The sequence below is a fragment of the Nycticebus coucang genome, chromosome 6, assembly GCF_027406575.1.
Source record: "Nycticebus coucang isolate mNycCou1 chromosome 6, mNycCou1.pri, whole genome shotgun sequence".
In the NCBI taxonomy this organism is placed as follows: domain Eukaryota; kingdom Metazoa; phylum Chordata; class Mammalia; order Primates; family Lorisidae; genus Nycticebus; species Nycticebus coucang.
In genome coordinates this window covers 119,146,299-119,152,298 of record NC_069785.1, presented here as the reverse complement: position 1 = coordinate 119,152,298, position 6,000 = coordinate 119,146,299, and positions in this window count along the sequence as shown.

Sequence of the window (6,000 nt, the reverse complement as noted above, 5' to 3'; positions counted from 1 at the left end):
TACCTTTCACAGTAGCAACAAAGAAAATAAAATACCTAGGAATATATTTAACTAAGAAGCTGAAAGACCTCTATAGGGAGAACTATGAAACAATGAGGAAAGAGATCATGGAGGATGTAAACAGATGGAAAACACACCATGCTCAACAAAATCAACATTGTCAAAATGGCTATACTACCCAAAGTGATTAACAGATTCAGTGCAGTCCCCACTAAAATACCAACACCATTTTTTTGCAGATCTAGAAAAAATAGTTCTACACTTCATGTAGAACCAGAAAAGACCCCGAATAGCCAATGCAACCTTATGTAAGAAGAAGAAATCAGGAGGAAATCAGGCTTTACCAGACTTCAAGCTATACTATAAGGCTATCGTACTTACACAAAAACAGAGAAATAGACCCATGGAACAGAACAGAGAACACAGAGTTGAAACCATCCCCATATTCCCACTCGATTTCTGACAAAGTAGACAAAAATGTACACCGGGGAAAAGAATCTCTAGTCAACAAATGATGCAAGGAAAACTAGAAAGCCACCGTAGAAGACTGAAACAGGATCTGCACCTCTCACCTCTCACAAAAATTAATTCACAGTAGATAACAGAATTGAACCTTGGACATGAAACTATAAGAATTCTGGAAGAAAATGTTGAGAAAAAATCTTATACGTATCAACCTATGCAAAGAACTTATGAAGAAGACCCTAAAGGCAATCACAGCAACAAAAACAATAAAATGAGACCTGAGTGACTTAAAAAGTTTCTGCACAGCCGAGGACACACTCAATAGAGCAAATAGTCTGAAGAGAGGGGGAAAATATTTGCCCACTATCCATCCAATACCGGGCTGGTAACCAGAATCTACAGCAAACTCGAGCAAATCAGCAAGAAAAAATCAAATAACCGGGCAAAAGACACGAACGTAAATTTTTCAAATGAAGATAGTCTAATGGCCAACAAACACATGAAAAAATACTCAATGTCTCTAATCATCAGAGAAATGCAAATCAAAGGCACTCTGAGATATCACCTAACTCCAGTGAGAATGGCTTGTGTGTGTGTGTGTGTGTGTGTGTGTGAGAATGGCTCATATCAAAAAGCCCCCAAACAACAGATGCCGGCATGGATGCAGAGAAAAAGGAATACTTATACACTGTCGGTGGGGCTGCAAACTAGGGTGCCCTCTATGGAAAATAGTATGGAGAGACCACAAAGTACTAAAAATACACCTACCATTTCAGCCAGCAACCCCACTAGTAGGTATTTAGCCAAAGGAAAAAAAAAAAAGACATTTTCTAAAAAAGACACTTGCACTCAAAATCTTTAGAGCAGACAATTCACAATCATAAAGATGTAGAAACAACCCAAGTGCCCATCAATACACGTACATGAGTAGATTAATAAATGGGTCGACCAATGGATATATATCCAGGGTGTATATACACCACCAACAGATATATGTGAGGTATATGTATACCATTGAGCACTACGCAGCTATAAAATAAATACTGATGTAGTATCTTTTGTAACAACCTGGATGGAACTGGAGATCATTCTTCTAAGTGAAGTGTCACAAGAATTGAAAAGCAACCACCACATGGACTTAATACCAGATGGAAACTATTCCATCAACATTTACACAAACATATGGAAGTAAAACTCAGTGGAATTTAAGTAGCGGGGGGGAACGATGGGTAAATTTGCACCTAATTGGTACAAGGCATACTTTCCTGGTGAAAGGCATACTTATAACTTTGACTTAAAATGAACAAAAGCAAATTAAGTAACAAACACAAGTGAAATCATGTTTATTGTCAAAAGCTAAAAGAAAAAATTGAAAACAAAAATAAATTTTAAAATGACAAAAAAGGAGAAGCCTAAGAGCTGAGGAGAAATTAATGACACCAAAAAAGCAGAACTTATTAGAAAATAAAAATAGATTTGACAAATAAATCCTGGAGTGTACATCTTTGAAAATACCAATAAAATGAACAAAGCTCTTACAGAACCACATTCAGAACATTAAAGGTGAGAATTAGGCTTCATTCGCAGATAGGGGAGTACTTTATTAATGGTATAAGAAATTAAGTGCACTGCTCTAAGCAAAACTTCTGAAAGTAAGGATGAGATGGATGATTTTTTTTTTTTTTTTTTGAAGACAGAGCCTCAAGCTGTCGCCCTGGGTAGAGTGCTGTGGCATCACAGCTCACAGCAACCTCCAACTCCTGGGCTTAAGCAATTCTCCTGCCTCTGCCTCCCAAGTAGCTGGGACTACAAGCACCTGCCACAACACCCGGCTATTTTTTGGTTGCAGCCGTCGTCGTTTGGCAGGCCCGGGCTGGATTCCAACCCACCAGCTCAGGTGTATGTGGCTAGCACCTTAGCCGCTTGAGCCACAGGTGCCGAGCCAGAAATGTTTTAATAAACATTCAGAAATGACAGGAGAAAGTAATTCAGTTTATCTGGATACAAATAACTACAGAAGAAAATGAAATGTGTGACTAAGCAGCAACTCCAAAAGCTGTACCATGTCCAGACAATTTTACAAGTCAGTTATATCAGACATGGAATTTATACTGTTCCAAAGCATTGAAAAAGATGGCACACTTCCCAATTCATTTTCCCAAACCAGTAACACTCTAACATTAAAGTCCAATAGATAAAGCACAAAAAAAAGGAAATCGCAAACTAATCTCACTATTCAATATAAATAACATGCTGATCCAGTAGCATGTTAAATTCACCAGTCAATTAATTAGTCACATCAATACCTCAGAAGATTAAAAAATAATCATTTTAATAAATTCAAAGATTAAAAATAATTAAAATAAATGCAGTATTAAAATAAATACAAAAGCATCCTGAAAATAGAAGACAACCTCCTTCATCTAGAATAGGTATTGCATATTGATAACCAACATTCTGATTAATGAAATACTAGAGCATTTCTAGTGCTAGATCAGCATTACTAGTGCTGATCATTATTTAATATATTTCTAGAAGCCCTAGCCCAGGTAATAAAGGACAGAACAATGTCTTAATTGATTAATTTTTTTTTAATGGGGACAAATTAATCTCTATTTTCAAATGATATTTCTCTATGTGGAAAATCTAAATAAATCAAATAAAAATTCACTAGAAATCAGTAAGATAACCAGTTTAAAAATCCGCAAAAGTGAACAGATACACATATTTAATATGAAAAATCAGAGATGGATATAATTTTAGATCTATCATCAGTAATCAGTTAAGAAATTGAACAAAAGATGTTTGGAGAACACTTAGAGATCTAAAAATAGATCTGCCATTCAATCCTATAACTCCTCTACTAGGTATATACCCAGAAGACCAAAAATCACATTATAACAAAGATATTTGTACCAGAATGTTTGTTGCAGCCCAATTCACAACCTCTTTCATGTTTCCATGGATGAAACTGGAACATATTCTTCTTAGTAAAGTATCTCAAGAATGGAAGAAAAAGTATCCAGTGTACTCAGCCCTACTATGAAACTAATTCATGGCTTTCATATGAAAGCTATAACCCAGTTATAACCTAAGAATATGGGGAAGAGGGAGAGGGAAGGGAGGGAGGGGGGAGGATGGGCAGAGGGAGGGTGATTGGTGGGATTACACCTGTGGTGCATCTTACAAGGATACGTGTGAAACTTAGTAAACGTAGAATATAATTGTCTTAACACAATAACTAAGAAAATGCCAGGAAGGCTATGTTAACCAGTGTGATGAAAATGTGTCAAACTGTTTATAAAGCCAGTGTATGGTGCCCCATGATCGCATTAATGTACACAGCTATGATTTAATATTAATAATAATAATAAAATAAAAATAATAAAATAGAAAAAAAAAAAGAAATTGAACAGGGAAAATCTCCATCTTAAACAACAACCAGAAAGGTAAAATACATAAGAAACGTCTTTAATAACAAATGTGAAATAACTTATATAATGAAAACCACCCAACTGTATTGAGGTTCAAAAAAGAAAACCTGTTTCTTGGAATGTTTAATGTCATAAACATCAGGCAGCCTTAATGAAAATACCAATGAAACGTTTAAGACACTAACTCAATAATTCTAGTGTTCATTTGAAAGAATAAACAAGTTATAATTGATAGAAATTACTTTAAAAGGTGTATAGTAACAAAAGATGCGTAATAGTTCTTTTACCAAGTACAGTCATGTATTACCTAACAACAGGGTTACATTCTGAGAAATGCATTGTTAGACAATTTGGTCAGTTCATAAGCATTACAGAGTATTCTTACATAAACTTAGCTGGTCTGGCCTACTACATAGCTGTGCTATACAGATGGCACAGCCTGATGCTCCTACTTACAAACCTGGACAGCAGGCCAGGCGCAGTGGCTCTCACCTGTAATCCTAGCACTCTGGGAGGCAGAGGCAGGTAGATTGCCTGAGCTCAAGAGTTCAAGACCAGCCTGACCTAATCTCTAAAAAAATAGCCGGACATGGGCAGTGCCTGTGGCTCAAAGGAGTAGGGCGCCGGTCCCATATACTGGAGGTGGAGGGTTCAAACCCAGCCCCGGCTAAAAACTGCAAAAAAAAAAAAAAAAGCCAGGTATTGTGGCGGGTGCCTGTAGTCCCAGCTACTCAGGAGGCTGAGGGAAGAGAATCACTTAAGCCCAAGAGTTTCAAGTTGCTTGAGCTGTGACACCATGGCACTCTACCAAGGGCAACAAAGTAAGACTCTTATCTCAAAAAAAAAAAAAAAAAGATCCGGACAGCATGTTACTATACTGGGTATGGCAGGCAACTGTAACACAATGGTAAGTATTTATGTCTCTATACATATCTAAATATAGAAAAGGTACACAAAAATATAGTATAAAAGATAAATAATGATACACCTGTATCAGGCACTTCATGTTTGTGGAGACTGAACTAGAAGTTGTTCCGGGTGAATCAGTGAGGGAGTGGGGAGTGAATGTGAAGGCTGAGAATAATGCTATACACTAGTGTAGACTTTATAAACACTTAGGCTATACTAAATTTATTTTTTTTAAACATTTTTTTCTCCAATAAGAAATCAACCTCTGGGCGGCGCCTGAGGCTCAACGGGTAGGGCGCCGGTCCCATATGCCGGAGGTGGCGGGTTCAAGCCCAGCCCCGGCCAAAAATAAAAAAAAATAAAAAAAGAAATCAACCTCAGCTTACTATAACTTTAAACTTTACATTTTTTAAATGTTGATTCTTTTTAAATAATAGTCTAAAGCATAAGCACATTATCCAGTGGTACAAAATGTTTTTTCTTTCAATGCTTATTCTATAAACATCTTTCAATTTTTAAAAATTTTTAATTTTTTTCTTTTTGATCTTTCTTAAAAACAGACACAAATCATGCCAAATCTTATAGACAATAGAAAAAGAAGAAATACTTCTGTTTTTTTGAAATTATCTTTTACTTTTATTTATAAATATTACTTGTCTATTTTTTGAGACTTAAAAAAATAAGAAGTAGTTAACTGATGACTCCATACTGAATCTCAGAGTCAAAGCATTCTATAATAGACATACTCTTATTTGACAATGTGAATGTTACTTTCTTTGCATTATTATTACTATTATTGCTTAATATTTCAATGCAGCAATTCTCTGATTTCTTTTCTGAATGTATTTATGTTCGTTCGTTCTTTACAAGTTTTTGTTTAGAAACAAAAACTAGAGTCCTTATCTTAAACATTGTTATTGTTATTTAAAAGAAAAAGAATATTATCTAGCGCCAATATAAATTATGTAAGTATTTTCAAACACATCAAAACCAAAGGCTACTTCTCCCACCTCTGCTGGTCTGGGCCACCATCAGCTCCTCACTAGATACACACAGCTAACCCTGTCAAGATATTCTATGTATATTAAGTTCAGCCCTTCAATATCAAATTCATTCCTCATATAGAAGCCAGAGTGGTGTTTTCAAAATAATGTCACAAAAACGGAAAAATAAAGAAACAAACAGCCACCAA